The sequence below is a fragment of the Pinus tabuliformis genome, chromosome 4_1 (genome assembly GCF_031772625.1).
Source record: "Pinus tabuliformis cultivar Carrire ecotype Pingquan chromosome 4_1, CPIR1, whole genome shotgun sequence".
Taxonomy (NCBI): Eukaryota; Viridiplantae; Streptophyta; class Pinopsida; order Pinales; family Pinaceae; genus Pinus; species Pinus tabuliformis.
The window spans coordinates 743,548,091-743,569,108 of NC_142303.1; the positions used below are offsets into that span (position 1 = coordinate 743,548,091).

The 21,018-nt window shown below is 35.3% G+C and overlaps 1 pseudogene; it reads right to left on the minus strand.

Moving 5' to 3' along the window:
- Positions 1–3,469: 3,469 nt before the first annotated feature.
- Positions 3,470–8,656, minus strand: LOC149178294 (red chlorophyll catabolite reductase pseudogene; annotated as a pseudogene).
- Between the last annotated feature and the right edge of the window lie 12,362 nt (positions 8,657–21,018).

Here is a 21,018-nt window from a genome sequence, read left to right on the forward strand (position 1 = left end):
AATATTTATTTTATTATTAAATCAAATATTAGATCAAATTATATTTAATATTTGAAATATTTATTTTATTATTAAATCAAATATTAGATCATTTATAAAGAATAATAAAAACCAGTTAACTAATTATACTACAATACATGCATGAACTGAATATTTTAATATTATTCAGAAAATTAATTTCATTTCAATTACTCGATATTTCAATACTAATGAAAATTAATTGCATTTCAATAATAGAATTTTGATTTTTTTTTGCGTGCTAATGTGTCTTTAACTTTAACTTGTAGATCAACCTTTCATGTAATAATTCATAATGCATGAGAATAAAAACTATCAAAATCAATGATCATAACTTATATGTGCCACACCAACTCTAAAAATCTCTATATGTTTTTGGTTTATCTTATTAACTACCATCAGTTTCAAAATCGAGATATCTGTTTGTAACAAGGGCGAACATTTTTTAGTAAATATCTAGAGTTTGTTTATTCATCTTTTTGGTATCGCTGGTTTATTCTTCCTTGTTCTGCAAGGGTTGGAAAAAACGAGAGGTTTCATAGCGGATGAGTGGTTTACGCTCTTGCTATCTTCTCGTTGACTGAAGATGTTGTGCTTCTCAGAAGAATAGGGAAACCGATGACTGTTGGAGCCATGCTTTTTATACGAACAAAGTATAGGGAAATGATGCACAATGGGAGCAGAGTACATAGATTCACTCTCAAGGAGTTGAGCACTTCGATGGACGGGTTTTGGGAATAAAATCCTCTAGGGAATGGGGGTTTCCGCAAGGTTTACAAGGGCGCTCTCCTAAAAACGACTAAGGAACCAATGCATATTCAAGTCGTTCAGGGAAGGAATGAACGATTTCATTGCACATATATAAGCATGGGACATCTACACCACCTGAGCGCATCGAAACATTCCTTCATGATCTCCCCCTTTCCGATCTCCCCCTACCTAAATCTGGGTCATTGCAATTGTGCGAAAACATTATTATCAAGTGCATAATCTATTCCCCTTCCTCTGAAGACCATTTATCATCGATTGCGAAAATTCCAACGCTTCAAAACGCATGTACTACCATGGATTATTGATTAATTAGACTTGTAGCAATGCGCTACGAGACAACTGGTATGTTATTAATGTTGCTAGGCTCTAGCTATTCCCCTCATTCTATAAACCTCACACTTCACAACCTAGTTGCAGTGAGTTCCAGTTCTATTTGATATCCAACAAATCATCTACTACAGGATTGTCTAAAATTCATTTTCTCTTCTCATTCACTCCTTTCATCATTTTAACACAAAAGCTTGTCATTGCACATCCTAGCCCTTGGATCCCATCAAACTACGTCCAAAACCTTGTGCAATCATTTTTTGTTCTTTGGACAAGTGCCTTTCTCTCTGCAAAGACAAAGCCGAAGGCGGGTCATCATTCGCAAAACAAAAGGAACCCGAATCTTTACTCTTCGGCAACAACAATTCCTCGAGCACATTCATCGTCTCGTATTTGTTTCAACTCTCTCCATGGTTGAGTGCAGAGTTTCAAGGTTCACATGCGTAAGCTTTTTGGTAGCTTATTTGACTTAGAAAAAATCCTATGTTCGTAGGTTCATGTCAATGTCACCAACAGAATGATAATTTTTTTAGCATCGAGATCTTATCAAATGAGAAAGCTTACTTCAAAAATTAAACAAATAGTTATCAAAACTATTAAGAAGCGCTGTCAGATCTTTCTGTAGTGGTGCCATATCTTTAAACCTCATTTCTAGATTTTCTCCAATAGCATAAGACCACTTCTTGGGTTTCATCAAGTGATATACTCACTAGGAAGATCGCGTCATACTAATTTGCTTCTGAATACTGAAACATCAATCCCCCTTTCCTTCAACGCATGTTTCCCAGGGGCTTTTTTGGCAAACACAAAAAGAGGTTATTCCAAATTTGCAGTTTGTATCTGCATCTTGACTTTCAATTTAATAGTTATTTGTTTCCAAATACAGAGTTTTCCTTTTCTTATTCAATACTGAATGTATCCCCACTGATCTGGGCACATTCCTCTTATTCCATACCAATCCCATGATGTCATAGAAGTGCAGCAAATTTCCAAAAAGCAAGCACGATTCTCCTTACTAAGACAATGTTTCCCTTACAACTAAGATTTAACCAACACAAAAAATGCCAATACTTATTATGATTGATCCAATCCTTGGAAATAGTTATGGAATCTGCACCTTCCTTCAACACTTCGCCACAACTTGTGACTAGGAAATTTTTAGGGAGAACAAAGTGGCCCTCAACATATTTCCATTACAACGCAGAGGAGAACCAACACCCTCCTTCACAAGCTTTCCATGCAGAAAATTAATTCCACAATTTCAACATAGATTCTTTAGATCTCCACGAAGACCTTAAATTATAGAGCCTCAATCACTCTGCACCCAAGTGGTGAATTTCCTTCACTCTTTGACCATTCCTATGACTAGTTGCTCGGTTTGCTCTTCAATGTTGATACTTGACTATTTTTTCCAACGTAAAGTGCCAATGCAACTATGCTCGATTATCATTACAACCATCTGAATTTTGATCAATATTCAAACCCTTTCACTGGAAATTAATGTAGATAGCATCAATGCCTTCTTCAATGCATTCTAATGACAAACCATTTTCAAACAAATGGTTAAATCTCTCACCAACAGCCCAGAAGGAATTGATTATGATTCCGAAATACAATTAAAAAATTTCTATAGAAAATTCATGTAGCTAGTGTCTACTAGAATCACAGTTGTTGAACCAATTACCAGAGTTGGACACATACAAATTTATGTGTATATATTCACACTCAAATGTCATTAATCACACATAAACTGAGTCACAAAAATACACAACAAATTACCAATTCAATGCACATAGAAACTTCATTTTATCACAACTATTACATAAAATTAGTGGTCTCATCAACCCAAGATGGGTGTGCTCTGCCTGCCCCTTTCTATCTCTTTCAGCATGCATTGTATGTTGTTTACAAAATGTTCACATCTTTCTTTTGAGTTTTTTTTCTTTATTAACAATTGGAAGCACTCTTAACTTCATTTAGTGAAGGCCAAGCATGAACTAATTCTAATAGATATTTTTATGCCATGGTCAAGACGCTTGTATCTAAAGACTAACACTCTTGGAGTTCCAAAGAAAATACTAATAAAATCCAATAGATTATATAAATCCATTCTATTGTAAATGATTGGAGCCATAATTGAGCCTCTATAGTATATTAAGACTCCTTCAACATTGCTTCATGGAGAAGAGGTACCATGCTAATGTTACATGGAAATAAAGTTGGAATCATCAAACATGTAATATATGTGCATGATTATATACAAATTTACTGTTGAAATATGATGCTAAATTCTTACCTCTATGGCTTTGGCTTTAACCTTATTAAGAGCTCATGCTTCTCATTGAATAGGATTTTAGATTTCCTTTTGGAAAGTTGCTACTACACGATTAGAAACATCATGTACAAAGAGTCTAGGCATGTTAGAGCTCATATCCACTTCAACACCTTTTGTTTTAATCATGTTATCTCTTCCCAAGAGAAGCTCTTGTTCATGTTCCTGCAAAGACTTCCCTCTAGATGAAATTGCTTCTAACTAAATCCCAACAACTTATTAGTCCCTACCATCTGGCAATGGCCAGGGACTATAGTAATCGGATCGGATGAACTTAACATTAATTGAGCTGCTTGCGAGCTATTTGTGACTGCTATTTAATCGAGTATGATGAAACTTTTTTGATAAATAGTCCTTTACTATCTTATTTGGCCTCTTCCTGAGGCCAAAGGCGAGAAAGCATATATTATGTTGGTTTTGTCTTATTCATTTGTTCATTTTTTTGGACTGGTTAGACTAATGCTAACATTAGTCTAGCAGTATAAAATGCTAACAGTACATCCTTATTCATACATCCTTCCCAGGTACACCCTTACTCCAGTACATCCTTCATCCTTCCTGCTATGACACTTGTTGTTGCTTTTTCTTTGAAGTTTCCACCTGTTGCTACTGTGTCTACTGTGGCGTTGTTGCATGTCACTGTGGAATATAGTGTAGCCATTGAACTTCTACCCGAAGCCATTGCTCTTGGTATTCGTAGGTTAGTGACACATTTGGATTCACAGTTAGTGGTATAACAACTGAAGAATCTCTATCTGGTTAGAAATCCTACTCTGCTGCTTCAAAAGTGTTGAAAGGTGCGAATTCTTCCAGTTTGATTCTCAAAAGTGTTGAAAGGTGCGAATTCTTCCAGTTTGATTCTCTTTTTGAAGCTGGAGAGAAAAGAAGAACAGAAGAAGATCATAGAATTTTCCTGTGGATAGGCTTCAGCGGCAAGGCAATTGCTGGAGCTTGAATTTCCTCTTTAGCTCATTCAATTTTCTCCTGGAACTGTTTTCAAATTGAAACTCAAACAAGGTAACAAACTATCTCTTTCATTGATGCCTCTCCTACCTTTACTTGCAATATGTAAAATCTTAAATACAAAAATAAAAAATCAAAATCCTGAGCCATTTAAGTTTGAATTTGAATTTCTATGAAATCAGTGCTTTGAAAAGATTTGAGATATTTGATAGTATGGATTCGATAACCTGAAAAAACATATATTAAATCTATACAAATTTCTCTGAAAAACTGAGATATTTAAATTCTTAAAAGGACAAATATGAAATCAATGTTAATTCAGAAACCTGAAATATTTCATATATGCTTAGGGATGCGATCTTGGAGCTAGAGAAACATTTTGTTGTAGCGCAACGCACAGGAAAGTAGACTTGTGTCTCTTGGTACTGATAAGATAACCTCCCATTCTTCGGCTTTTATCAGTCTGCACACAATCTCAAATTTATTAGCAATTACATGATCAGTCAATCATATATTGTATTAATCATACTATATTGCCTTACTGCAAATATAATAATGGTACTGAGTTTTCTGCATTTAGCAGCATGAATTTCTGTTTTATTACTTGCACACTTAAACTATTTTTTTTAGTAAATACAATTTACACTTTTATTATTTAAAAATAACAAAAAAAAAAATACATACAATATTTTTTTCACATAAACATATAAACAATATATTTTTTGACTTGGATGTAAAGAATATGCAACTCCAAAAACCTCTATCCACGCGAATATGCGTTCGATTCAATGGGTTTCAAAAAGTTAGCAATGATAAGCTCGTGTTGTTCAGTTTCTCCAGTCGCTTCTACCGCCGAACTGTAAAAGAGTTGGCGCCGTCGACCGTACACAAAGTCGCCGCTGTCGTTCTCGTGTGGACTTCCCATTAACACCACACCATTGCTGATAAAAAGGCATCCATTTAGCAGCCAAACTTATCATCCGCACTCACAACTAACTTATCATCCAAATTTTGAAATTGAAAGTGAGTAGGAATTTGTTAGAATAGGAAGCTTCTTGGCTTGCTGAAGTATTGTTGGACCTTTGTCCTTAACTCCTACAATCATCACTTCGACCTCCACCTGTTTGCAGAATTCAGCTCTCAACAAAACTTTGGAAGTAACACAAATATTGTGATATGCATCTAACTGGGGAAAACAAATGATGATAAGCACGGTTTCAGAGCATGAATTTACCTCTAGTCTTCGCTGTATGCAAAGGGATTTCAACCTGCATCAATTATAGAGACCAAGGTTCGAACCACTTATAGTTCCAAACAAAAATCATCTTCCTTCGGCTTATCCAGGCTCCAGAAATGTACAATCTACAGAAAAAATTGACCACTAAAAGTTTAATAATCTTCTCTACCCACTTGGTAATGGAAGAAAAATTTGAAAGACAAGTCAGTGGCAAAAGATACATACGGAACATAATTTAAAGACAGAATTTTCCTAAGGCAGATGAACATAATTACAGCTCGGGGAAGAGCAGACCCCAACCAAAACATCGAAATCTCAATTCACAACTCTGTTGTATCTGTAGGGCGCGACCTGCAACCTGTCTTGGGTTCCGTCCAAACATATCTTCTCTGTATTTTTGCTATCTAACCAAACTATACAATTTAACTTGAAATCTAGCTCAGTAATAATTTGCAAAGATCTCTTGTTCTTTGGATTTCCTCTCTTCCACCGTAAACACACACGTCTAATACAAAAGATTAAGACAATATACGCTGCCATATTTGCAACATTTACAGCGCTGGACTTCAAAGCTTTTCCATCTTTCAGTCTAAGGTTTTCAATTGAACATTGAAATGTTGTCAGGACGAGAGCAAGAATATCAAGATTTTTCTATTGAAGCTTCCGTCCAAACACTCACAACAAACCAAAATTAAAAGTTGCAGAAGAGTTATTTACCGTGTAGAAGCTGTAGCGCTGGACAAGAAAGGATCTTTGATCGATCGAACAGATTTCTCGTTTAAAACCGTCTTCATGCAGTCAAGACTTTTGTCGTCGGATCAGATCGGGAGTGTCCATTCCGTCCATTCCAAACCAGAGAAGGGCTGTGTAGAAATGCTTAAAATGGCAAAAGGTACAGGACAAGTGGGTGGCATGCAATAACTGCATGTTTTCATTTTCGTGCATCTGTCAAATAGCGCAAAGGCAAACTGCCCCTCCAGGTGTCCAACCATCTTACTGGCAGGATAAGGCGACACAGAATAATTCTATTCTCTATCTCGGGACCTATACTAGATCCTGCTAAAGTACAACTGAATAATCGGCCAATCATCTGGCGCCTGCTGGATAGGCAGCTCTTCCCGTAACCCTACGACGATTGGATGGATGGCTTTGACTTGGCTGGAAGTGGGCTCTCCCCGTGCCCTTTCTCCTCTACCTTCTTCTAGGTTGGATTACTACATGATCGGTGCGCCTGGGATTTCTCTCTTTTCATGATTTTCCACACGAAAATATATGAATAATATGGCTATTTATCTGCTTTCTCTCCCACCTTTACGCTTGCTACTTATGACTATGCTCTTGCCCCTTTCTTAGGGTAGGGTTTGATCGTCGTAGGGAAGGAAATCTCTAGTTTGGCAAGGGAGAGAGCTTCTTATCGGGTGGTTAGCAAGTTCGAATGCAATTTAATGAACAACAGCAGTCCAAACAAATGGCGGCTGGCCATCTTCCCTTAACAAATATTGCTCTTCACATGAAAAAATTGCAGTGTGCAAAAATTGTGAAATTTTTACATGAAATCAAGATAGACAAAAATAATTTTCATGATTAATTTTACACCTTACTCGAAACTTTTATAAAAATTGTGAAATTTTTACTACATGTTGTTTGAAATCAAGATAGACAAACACAATTTTCATGATTAATTTTACACGTTACTTGAACCTTTTATCAAATTATTAACATAAATTATTTGCAACAGTGATAAACATTTAAATAGTGCACTAAACAATTTCACTGTCATTTTCAAGCTTACGTTTCTGATCATAACTTCAGAAAATTCCTACGGGGAATCATATAATATTTGAGTCGTGGATGACGCTCATTCAACTTCTCAGTTTATTGGAATCGTCCAGACCTTGATCATTTGTTCATTGGGATAGAGAGTTTGCGAAGATGCTCAAGTCGTGAGGCTGAGAGAACACCCTAGCTTGATGTATCATTATGATGGTGTTGTTGCGTTTAAAGTTACAATAACCTGCTGAGGGCAGAATTTCTGAATGAGAAATACGTGTGATGGGCGTGCTGTATGCTTAATTTCTAATTATGTATCACTTGTGCACAGAATCCAACATAAACTCCATTAACAACGAGCTCCAGCGCTGCTTCCCACTCAAAGTAGGGACTAGCTGCTACGCAGCCTCCCTTGTTCTACTATTGGTTCCACTATGTCCTTGACATCCTTGTCCACACTATTCATTGTACCTTCATTAACTTGTAACTCACTAATGATATTAAACAATATTATAGTGGGTTAAGATCAATATTATAGTGGGTTAAAAAACACTATGAACATAAAAAGAGGATGAAACATATGGTTGTGCCTTTGGAGCTTTCTCCAAGGTTTGTCTTGGGACATCTAGTTTGGTGTCTTCGTAAAACCATTGTAAGTACTCTGGCTTAAGAACTAGATCCTTTCTTGGGAGAAAGTCAAGAACAAGCACTAGTGAGCTTGGACTGCTCTAAATAAACTCAAACAGGAGATGTGGTTTTTCTGTTAGATGACTAACCATGCCTATAATTGTACCCATGTTTATAGCTCCAAATGGATGCTTACAATGAAGCCATGATCCTAGTACAAAGTCAACCTTAGACCCTTTTTTTCCAGATTTGATATTGACAGAGCCTTCCCCATTGCCATCTACATTTTTGAAGGATCTCACATTTGCAGGGGTGTAGCTTGGATTTAGCTGGGAACCCAATTGTGTCTCCAATGTGGAAGCTATTCCTTCCATTAGGCTTTTTAAAACAAGGTGTAAATGTGGGAATTCCACCCATTTATCATGCATACTTATATCTCCAACAATTTGATTCCATTTGAATTTGAACGGTATATTCAGTTTTCTAGCTGTTGGCACCTTCAAAGGAGTGTGATACAAGCTTCTCTTCCCATCAACGTGAAATTCAAAAGACAATGTGTAGATACAAGGAATGAGCTTGTATCTAAGACCTAATGCCTTCTTTGAAGACATTGTGACTAATTCCCATAGGTAAATCTAATACTTGTGTCTTTTTCTCCTGTTTGAGTGATATTTGGAAAAAGGATAAAAGGAACCTAGTTGAATCCATTTATTGCAAATCGATTTGTTGTCTTGTAAAGTTCCACAAATATCAGCACCTACCAATAGGATTCTAAACAATCCAAAAAATTTCATTGTAGGTATGGAGTACGAGAGATCATTCCATGTTGCAACATTGTCTCTTGTATAATGTGCAACATGGGCACCTGACCCAACAAAGGTAGAATGAGTAAGTATGAATGGTCTATTTTGTAGTATTGATTTCAATGCTTTATTCATCATAATAGATTTTGATAACTTATAGAGACTATGAGAATTTTACTCCAAGAAACCATGCAGGTCTTCTTGCCCTTCCAAGTTTTCTTGAAATTCTTTGTAACCAGGCTTGCATTTGAGTTGATGAGGAAAAAACATCAATGTTTCTCCTTAAGATAAGAAGCTGTACATTGTTGACAACACACATAGCAAACTTGATCAATTTGGAATTGTTATTGAGGATTTTTTTGTTGTGAATGGCATGTATTTCCTCTGTTGCACACTGTGAATCAAATTTAGACTTCTATCTTCTCATCTACCTCAACAATTTGGTCCCTTGGGCCCTTTGTTGACTATTTTATAGTATACAAGCAGATGCACTAAAGTCTTGTAGGTGTGTTGGTATTCCACAGTCATGGTGTCTTGGGGTTTTGATGCTTTGTTGGATTTGGTCTCAACAAAAGACTATGAATAATTGTTCCTTTCAAATTTTACAGTCAAGAAAAAACAATGAATTGTCCACATCCATGCTTTCTAAATTTCCCTCAATAAAACTAATAAACCAAATGATGTTTAACATTTTTTTAAAATTTCCATTCTTTTCCCAATTCTCCTTGTTGTCGTGTTATAATTGATATTATTTTTAAATCAGTTGCAACTGTAAATTTTGATTACACAATTGAATTTGACTACTTCAATAACCAAACTCTAACCCTTTATTTCAGTAAATTGTGCAATGTATATATTTCACAAAACAAAAAACTATTTAGCTAACCTTTCATTCAAAACATAAGCTTATAGAACATCATTTCATCCATTTATCATCTTTTCTAAAACAAGTTAAAGGTATAGTAAAAGAAGTTGATACATGCAGAGAAAGTTGAGACATAACATGAAAATCCATTGGAACATAAAAAAAAAAACCACTTACGTTTAACTAGATTATCTTAAATTTGCCTAATGCTTGTTATTTCATTTTATAATATGTTTATGCACATGTTGATTATAATGAATTTTTAATTGCAGCAATTAGTTACTACATATAATCTATCTAATTCCAAAACTTGAATGAGGAGAAGAGGAACATTGAATTTCAGGTGCGTATCACCATCTGCCTTAGTCTTTGAATTTTCTCGTTTTTTTTTTTTTTTTTGTAGCTACATTTCTATATACATATGTGGAATTCTTGATATTTAATTTTCTATTATGATCAAACATTGTTTTCCGTTGCAATTTTAAGCGATCAAGCTAGGAGGAAGAAGATGTACAGTTTCCATTTTTGACCTTGTAGTGGGTGATGTTGTATTTCTCAATACTAGTGATCAAGTATATTGAACTTGCTTCTATACTTACTACTAATTCCATCAATGTATTGCTTCATTTATAAATTGAATAACTATCCTCTAAAATATTTATCTCTCCTTTTCAGGTCCTTGCAGATGTCATTCTTATTAATAGACATTCCTTGCTGATCCATGAATCCAGTATGAGTGGGGAGAGTGAATTTGTATGTACTTTCCTTGTTTGTCTCTTAGCAGTGATTTTCTTGTGAAAGTTTGGAACATTTGCATGAGGCTATGACTACAATTTTCTTCTAGGTTTCTAAAGATAAGAAAGATCTCTTTATGATGCCTAGTTGTAAGGTGGAAGATGGCTATGGAACTATGCTGGTGAGTTTTTATGCCTGATTATCATTTGAAAATAGTTATTCTTCATGATTCCCATTTAAAAGATTATATTTCTCTATCAATTACACTCTCTACTCTGTTTGATAATAATGGGGTTGGTTTAGACTTTTATTGCCTTATTTCAGGTAACTAGTGTGGGATTGAATCCTTCATCGACAAAGGATTTCACTCGCTTCACTTAAGAATTTGACTCAATATATTTTCATATCCTCTTATTGAAGGAAGTGTTTTATTAAGTCTAGTCAAGTAATCAATTAAACGCCATTTCCTTTTTATCAAGCCATGATTTCAGTTTGATTCAAAAGGACAAGTGGAGCATTCCAAGTAATGTAGCTTATTTTTGGTAGTCTCATATGTACTAATGATTAAAAGGGATGGTCATTTTTCATTTCAATATAACCTTATTTTTCCATATCTACCTCGTGTTTGTTTGAATTTCAAGAAAAGGTGACTACTTTTTGTCTTGCCTATTTCATTTTGAAATACAATAGTTGCTCCTACTCTATAGTTCTAGTCTTCATGGTCTGGATGCCTTTTTCTGTGTTTCCTTATTTCTTTCATATTATTTTTTCTCTAAGTCTATTTTACCTTTGTTAAAGAAAAGCTTTTCCTCAATATTCTTTTCATGAGTTTCATGATTCTCCTCTTCCACAAGAGGTGAAATCCTAGCTTCTAGAAGCTATATTGGAAGATTATATACTATGAATTACTGTTATGTTGTTTCATATTAATTGTTGGATAGTTAATAGATAATATATTATTAAATAAGGGAGACAAGGTCATATTTGATCATCCCCGCTTTGGATCTATCTTGCCTATAAAGGAAAGTATATTATACATTGTAAAGTTTTTTTTTATATTTGTTTCACAAAAACATTATTTATTTGAGAAATATACTATTAAGGGTGGCACCCAACAATATTGTAGGATCCAACTCCATGAAATTGGGGTTTCCAGCTATCAGTTTCCTTGTTTAATGATGGAGGCTTCTTTTCCTTAAAGAGTGCTAATTCTAGCCAATGGTATATGTCATTCTATTGTAGTGGTTAGTAGTGCAGTTGTGGTGCCTTTCTTTTTGTTCTCTCACTTCCTTACTGACATAATAGAAAGGCCTTCCTTAAGAGTATTGTGACCATTGGTAGCAGGATGAGGGAGACAAGAGGTTAGTAAGATGATCCCTACTCATAGTGTAGGCTCCCTCCCTAGAACTCCAGTGATTTGCACAAATGTGCCACATCCTTCTTGACCTCATGGACCTAGAAAGTTATTTGCAAATGGATATTTTTTTATTTTATTTTTATTCCCAATGCTTCTTTTCCAAATAAAAAAGACAACTTCTATTCTAGTGAGTTTCCATGCTACACTGAATTCGATGGTTCAAGGGAGTTTGTCTCCTAATAAGGCCACTTTCTAGGGAATATGAAGGAATTGGCTATAGAGCTTAGACACCTTGTCCTAAGAAAACTTCACAACGTCACAATACTATAAAAATGCTTTAAAGTTTTGTTTGTTTCATAGGCAGATACTTTTTTCCTATCACAATGATAATTGAATTATACGCTGCTCTACTAGAGGTTCCCGAAAAATAGGTACTAGGTGAAGGCATTGTTTTATCCATTAATGGCTTCAATGCACTTTAAAACAAGCCTATGTTGATTTGTTGCTATATTTAATCCAATGCAATTTTGGCTTGTTATTAGGTCCCTCAAGCTTTGTGAACTTTGTAACCTATAAAAATTGACAGAGATTGGCTACATAAGCTTGAAGTTCCTCATCAAATAGGTTGAACTAAATATTTTTGCTAAGTTATTCAAATTCATCCTTCATATTGGAACTTATGCTTGACAATTGTGATTTGTCTCTTATATCCATGTAGGAAAACAATGAATTGGATAGTTTTCAATGGCATCTTGCCTCCAAAATAACATATCTTGCTCATTTATAATCTTGGAAGAAGATTCCACATTATTTTAATAGATTTAATGTAGCTCGAGTGTTGGAGATGTGTAATCTTCACATAAATCCATGGGTTGACTTGTCTTGTGTGTATTTTAAGTGTGTATAGGGTTTTGTCTTGAAATATTCCATAGTCAAACTCTTCATTATTTTATATATGGATGGTTAGGGTTGACCTAGATTTGTGAGTCCTTAAGCCCTCTCTAGGAGGGCACCCCATTTTAAAGTGTGTATAAATACACACACACCAACATTTTTACAAATACATTTTTGGATCATTGGTTACATGTTCTCTTGTGTGATTCTTTAGCGTATGGGCACCACATATTGTGTTTCTCTTATTCATGGGTTCATATTTTTTTCCCTGTATGTGTTTATGGTCTATGTAGATGAAGGGCTTTCTAGTTGGTTCCATTTGATCTTTGTTTATCTCTTCTGATCTCAACATAGTATTGGAGTGGGTGTGAGCTTCCTCTCCCTTATTCAGTGGTTCTCTATTTTTATGCTTGGTATTCTACATGTGATTGGTATTTGTCTTTTATTGTTGGATCCCTTGTATCTTATGTGTTCTTTTGTTGCACTAATCATTCATCCCTTGGAACACTTATTACATGATTGTTTCACACATATACTACAAGGTTGATGTCATATATTTGATGGACTATATCCTTCTTTTTCATGCACACTTGTAATGGTTGTTTTAAACTTTTTCCCTCCTATTTGAGATTGCACAGAGGTTGGTGAACTTATATTTATTCTAGGGTTTCTTCTTGATCTTGTTGGTATTTTTTGTATGTGGAAGAAGGCTGAAATTCTAAATTAAAGAAGTTTTGGGGTAGTTCTATGGTTTTGTTTCCTGGCTAGAAGAATCCCTATTTAGGGTTGCTTTGTGTCCATATTCTACCTTAAGTATAGAAATTTTGGCACACAACTTTATTGCATCTGTAGTCATTTTGGCACACAAATTTGGCTACTCGTGTTGGTATTTTTTGCATCTGTAGTCATTTCCAGCCTTATTTGGCACTGATCCAAAAGTTTTTGGTGTATATTATTGCCCTAAGGGTTGTCATCTTTCCTTTTCAGGTTATCTCATTTCTCCTAGGATTTCATTCATCTTCAAGTGCTTCCTACAACACAGACCAATAAGTGAATAGATAATATTATTTTCACAAATTTTGAAGGGTTTTAAGGATTCTTCCTTTTTTAGGGCTTCCTAGGAGGGCCCAATTGAAATTATATGTTATGGATAATTTCTTGGCAGAGGATTTTCTGGGTTATTCAGTTAATATGTGAGATTAGTGGTTAGTGGCATTTTCCTTAAGGGCCATTGAACTAAGGTTTCTAGATCACCTTTATTATAGGGCTTTAAACCCTTCTTGGCCCCTTTAGTGGGTTTTCTTGAAGACTCATGGACACTTCATCTGCTAGACTATATGGATTGTTCTTATGGTACACATATGGTTGTATGCTTTGCAGATTGGACTATAGCAGTTTTAGATGGTGATGTTCTTGGTATTCAATCCACCTTATTTAGAGACATTCTTCATATATTCAAAGGGTTGGTACCTTTCTATTAGGCATTATATTTAGTCATATGAGCCCTACTTAGCTATCTACAGTGATTCATATTGGATCTAACAAGCCTATGCTGCCTATTTACAATGGGTCACTACTCTCAACTCTTTTGATGTATTTTCCATTCATAGGTATATAGGATCATGGGCTAACTTATCTTCTATATTTTTCAAGTGTAGCAAGGGTTTTCGCTTAAAATCTATCCTAGTCAACTCTTTATTATATTATATCTAGGTGGTTAGGGCCAACCTAGATTAGTGGGCATGTAACCCCTCTTAGGGACGATGTTCCACTTTAGAGTGTGTACATTTATTGTACAAATACAATGTTTAATCAGGAGATAAGTGCTCTCTTATGCCAAATTATTTAGCTGCATGTGGTGTTTCATGGTCTTCTCTTCTCTTTATGTGTTTGTGGTTTTTACTAATTTAGGGTTTGTTGTTGGTTCCATTTGATCCTTGTTTATCTCTCATGATATTAACACTTAGTGACCTTTTCTACCTAGGGAATTTTGCCAGGAAACATAAATTAATTATCATATAGAGTTCAACTCTATGGGAGTTATTGCAAACCACCCATTGACAATCTCATAACTTGTCATTCATCCAGATATAAAATTCAATGCTTTCCTTTGCATCAGTAGGCACATAAATATTAGCGAGGTTGAACATTTGACCATGTAAGTTCAACATAATTTGTACAAATCTCTGTAATGGGTTTCTACGCCACCCCACAACTAAAGCTAGGCTGGAGAGACTAAAGCAAAAGGATGCCTCTTGGTGTCATTATGACTAGAAATAATTTAACGAAATTGGAAATAGCATTAAGGACCATTTGAAGTAAAAAGATAGCTATCTTAACTTTTCTAAACACAATATCTAAACTATGGATCATATTTTTAATGTTATGAAGTATGGATTTTATATAGGGGTGCATACATTCTTAGCATTCAAGAGGTAGTGACGTAGCCCATATTCTTTTACCTTGTAGGATTTTGGTGAAGCCATGCCTTTAAGTCTATAAATTTGTATCCAAATGTCCATATTAGGAGCCTTTCTTCATTACAAATATTCCCCAGTTTTCAAACCATAGGATTGTTGGCAATTGACACTATTGTAGTGGTCGACTTAGCTAGTTGGGCCTTCTTGGCCACCACCACTTTCTTGCTTTAAGAGTTCTACTTATTTCAGGTGACATGAACCCACCTTTATTATTGCCTTGATAGACATTTTCGTATTGGTTCTAAGTAGTAGAAGTAATTTAGTTGGGGAATTAAGTGTAATGGTAATGGGACAATCTTGAATTCTAAGGCCAAGTCTAAAATAAGGATTTTGGAGGTCGATGTGCCTCATTGGATGTTTAATCACTTTTTCCCCACCCTAATTTAGAGAAATTCCTTGAGATATTTTTATGGATAACACCCCAATAGGCACATAAATACAATCTATAAATCCTCGAATCACTTTGTCCCAACCCTAGTTAGAGAAATTCCTTAAGAATTTTTTATGGATAACACCCCAGGAGCCCATAGATGCAATCTAGAAATCCTTGGAATTACATAGGCGGGATGGGGCATTCCACCCACTTAGAACAACATCATTGCGAAGATTAATTGGGTGTGAAATTCACCTATGAAGGAAACATCAATAAGGTGATCTTAGAGAGCCATGGGAGGCAATAGCTAGTCTAAATCTTCTTGAAACAAAAATAGAAAAAATCCTTGTGTCAAGGTTTAGGGGCTCAGAGAGTGCCACCATGTAGTTTGCGCTTTTTCAACATGTCACAAACACCACATTTCACAATCAACATAAACGTTATCCTAATGTCAGTAGGAGTAGTTCATTACCTTCTAAAAGATCTTCGATACAATATTTTGTGGGGATTTTCGATGGAACCATTCTCATAGTTAGAAGATTAAACCCCTTTTTGATCTAATGCCTAAATGTAGAGCCACCGTGACTTTGAACCTGGCCTCTTCAAAGGGGTGTGAAACCTCCGAGGGACTCCTTGATGTCACGCTCCAACTTACTGTCCGAGGAATTAACCCACTCCAACAAAAAACCCATAAATAAAGTAAAGGAAGCCATATGCCATTCCAACCACTGTGTATTGTTCCTTTGAGAGAGTATCAAAACTCATTCCTCTGTGTTGGTGAAATGAATCTATTCAGTCATGCCAAAACGTATTCATAAAATCTAAGGGTTATGTGTGGCTTGGTGAAAATAAAATGATAACTTATGATAAGTTTGAAATTAAATGGTAGATTTTACTATCAGTTACCAAGGCATGGAATATGTAATGCGACCGGATAAATTACAACTTAGGGTTTCTGATAAATTTCAAATTAGTTAGGGAATTTGAGATGCAACTGAGATAAAGTTAAACTTAATTAGGGTATCCGAGATGCAACTGAGATAAATCTCGAACTTAGTCAGGGTATCAAGTTGTGATCAAGATAAATTTCAACTTTAATTTGTGAAACTCCAAGAATTTTTTATGAAAACGTTTTAAAGGAAGTTTCTATGTTTCAAAATGGTCATACAAGTAGTCGGATAATGTTTGTTTTGGGCGTGGCCCTATTACTCTCATGTATCCTTAGTAAGTTTGATGGCCCTATGATGAGAGATGTCCCATTATTGAGTGCATCCATATAATGGTTTTCGTATAAGTGAAATGAGTTTGTGGGGTAAAAATCATAGCTGGTGATTGACAGTTTGAGGGTAACAATGACTAGGCATATCAAATCATAGGGATGCATGCATAGACAAATGTCATGTGTGGGACTTTCATGTATCTTTATTACTCATTTTTCCATTGAAGATTGGTGAAAATAAGAGAGTGTGTTTTTTTATTTGTCATAGTTATAAGTAAACACATTTAAAACATGGGAATTGAACTATTAACTCTAAAAAAGGTAAAATTTAGTTCATCGTAGAGAAAAAGAAAGTGAGAAATATCGACAAAAACAAATGAAATATGGTATGGAGAACCACAAGTACACTTATAGTATATACTCTTATAAGCCATGAAAATGCAAACAGAAAAATAGTATGGAAAAACACAATTACAAATTTATTATATACACCCATAAACCACCAAAATGCATAGGGAAACCATTGAAAGGGGTCAATTCATACATAATTCAATTTAGATAAGTTTAAAATTTAGTTTACTTCTAAATTTTAAATATGCTTGATATTACTTGGAGTTTTCATCAAAGAGTTGAGTGTAACATAAAAAAAAATTACACAGAAGTGTAATATATTTTCCTTTTTTTATCATGGTTCCCATGTAACGGTGAAAATCTTAGTCACAACAAACTTGAAAGTTGAAACTAATTGTGGTCATTGTCATGGGCTATTAAAGCTTTTTTTTTTCATATATAACTGAGAAATAAGCTAAATCAGATGAAAAAATATTTTTTTTGGCTGCGGAATGTCTAATATTGTTAAAAGGACAATGCATTCATTTAATTTCTCCTCTAATACAAAGGATTAATAGGAGCAATATTGTCTTATGTTTCTTTTTTTTTAAACTTATGTTATCTTGATTTCTCACACCCCTTATATAGTACCTTCAAGCTTAGTTCTAATCTAAAGAAATATATTAAACTACAAATTCTCTCTTCTCTCTTCCCTTTGTTTTTGGTGGGCGGAGGTATATATTTTGAGGATCTAGGTATACAATGCATAATGATATGATTTAAGTGTATTTAGTTCTCTCATTGTCTTTTGTGTGATAGTTTAAGGAAAAAATTCTTTCCCATTATTCTAATTCAAGCATGTCATAGTTGTTGAAGATGCACAATTTTTATTCCTTGCCCAAACCAAGTGCCTTTTACATGTTTGTATTTCTGCAATCATCATTTCAATTAGTTGCTCTTAAATTTTCTATTTCCTTTTTTTATTTTAACTAATTTTTGTTAGGATTGGATATGGCAAGCACCGAGAGGGATCAAATATCTTCAAGCACAAACCTCTCTTAGAGTGAAAAGAGATTTGATCCCTCTTGATGCTATTTCAACTCTTGATCTCAAGTGGGTTAGGATTTAATCCTAGCTATATATCACTTTGGAGAATAGGGTTATGGATCTAGCTGAATGAAGAATTATAAAGAAAACCTAAGGGAAGGAGAAAGACACATTACATATGCAGATTTGAGAGACATTTCATCAAGTGAGTAGTGAGAGACTCAAAGGTTGAAGAGAAACAAAATTTTGCAGCTGGAAAATTCTAGAGAAAGAAACTCAGTGGAGGCTAAGACTATATGAGTTGTTGAGCACTAGATTCACAGATGGCCAAGATCTAGCATTACAAGAGTCACACTGGTTGACTTGTGTAGGGAGGAGAAATGTGTAAACAATACTGCTCAGAGTCTGCATGTGGGGATAGTTCTACACGTAGGCCGCACGTATGATGGCTAGGAGGGAGGGAGGTCGTTTGGGTGCAACTCAATTTTTTCAGGTATCCTTCCTTATTAAATAACCCCCTTTCACTTATGACGCTTTGGGAAACATAGGTCTAGTTCCCCTAAAATAGATCTCCCTTAACCTAAGGCTAGCAGAAGTAGATGGAACTATGTAGAGAGATTATGTTCTGGAATAAGCCTTTGTTCCCTTTTATTATCCAGGGGAAATAAAGTCAAAGGCATGAGCACAACCCATTTCATACCCAGTTGACTCATTAAAGTTTTCTTATTTCCCAGAGTTGGCAATAGAAAGAACCCTCGCTACTGCATCATCCAAAGTGAAGCTTGTCATCCCCGCATCGTTAGAAGCGGCCCCCTATCCTTGTCAAATTATCTATCAAGGTTGGATTCTTATTTCGTATGCGTGATTCTTATCCTTCCTTTTCTTAATCTCCAGGACATCATCATATTATTGTTGCCTCCTCTACTCCTTTGTAGGATCATCGACTTATAGATGTAATATGTGTGCTTGATGTAGTAATATGACATATTACGTATATAGAAACAAATCACAATGAAGTTACCTATACAATATACCTCTGGAAAAGGAATCACTATGTAGTTATCAGCCCAATGGACCTAGAGAACCTAAAACGTGGATAGTTGGATAAGCCCGAACCACCCATTACTCTATAGAGTTCGTCATACAATCTATCTATAAACCAAACTACAATATGGGGCTTGGGATGTCGGCCACTTCACCACCTCCCACTAAGGCTAAGTACTACTCCATCTACACCTAGACTAATATGAATACCAAATATATACTACTAGACAACACAGATGAACTCTATCGTCAGTATAAGCTGTTACTCTAACTAGAAAGAACAAGTAAGGGAATTAGTGTACGAATTCTAATGTTCCTAGTGGTGTTTCAGGATATCTTCCAACATTTGGTTATGTTATTATTTATTGTGTGCCATTTTGTTCTTATAAGTGATTTGCAATTGGAAATTTTCTTATAATTTGTTCGCGTTTGGTTCTTTTCCTATAATGGAAGGGAATTAGCTCCAATAAAAAACATATTTATCGACATTGATAGCTTTTTATATATGATTTTTGAAGTAGAAAACATGGAAAATGTAGGAAATCTCAAAGACCTCACTCCTTTCATTAGGGTGATCATTGATCAATTTGTTTTTCATTTATATCTACTATAAAGTGAAATATGTGTAGTGGTTCCCCTAAGCAGAACAGAGGAAGACCCGAGTTTATTCAATGTTCTGACATCCCTTGCCTTTAAGATAAGGGTTAGAAAGGCCAGGAAAGGTATGAATTTTAAAGATATATTTGACTTACTCATACCTACCACACCTCTAGCCATCAAATCAGTACAAGACCCACCACTCATAACCCATTCATACAACCTTCTACTAGTTCATACCATGCCTAGGAAGTCAGAAGGGTTGGTCCCACCAAGGCAGGGAAGGATATATTGTTATTTACCACACCTAGTCTCGACAGTGAAAGGCATGGAAGGATATATATATGTGTTATTCATGATTGCTGCTATGATGACAATCATTACATGTTGGTTACAATTTGATTGGTTTCATGATGTCATGGATTATTATATGCTGAGGAAGTTGGTTATATATAGTTTATGCTCAAGTTTCTCTTGATTTCTTATGGTGATTGAGCATTGGAATTATTAGGATTGATGGTCTTGATACTTATTATACTACTTGCTTGAGCTAACATTTGTGTACGTGAAGAAAAACGAACACATGGTTAATACATCAAAATTATGCCTAAAGAGTATCACTAACATGGTTCCAAACATATCATTTTTTTCTAGCCCTACATGTGAACAAAATGAAATGCAAAGGCCTATTAAATCACATATGAATAAGGCATATAATCACTCATGTCCACCAATCAAAGTGGGTAGGTACGACCTCGATCCTTGGTGAGGGAATAAACCTTGGGATTGCATAGCCAAAGTTTGCTCGAAAGTCAGTGTGGATACGACAACCTTGTACATGCACTGAGCATCTCCATCCTCGACCATTGATTTAGAGACGAATCACAAGGTGGCGACCTAGGCTCATTTGGAATTGATTTGAGTTTAAGGTTTACATTGTTGTGGAGGATCAGCCTGCACTTGGCCATCATCCTTACCTATGTAACATCCATAATGCAACTCTTCTCACACCATTGGATACCCATTTTTGTGGTGGTTTCTGCAGGCATAGGCGCATTTGTTGGAAGGTCTTAGCTATGAAGAGAAGAAGGAATATTTTATTTGTTTATCTCAACCCTCTCTTGTTTTATCAGAAAACCAAAAGTTAGTTGAGCGTCGATTTCAAAGACATAAATACAACCTCTTGGGATATCAATTTTGTAGTTGAAGGAAGCGGATGCCATGGCAAG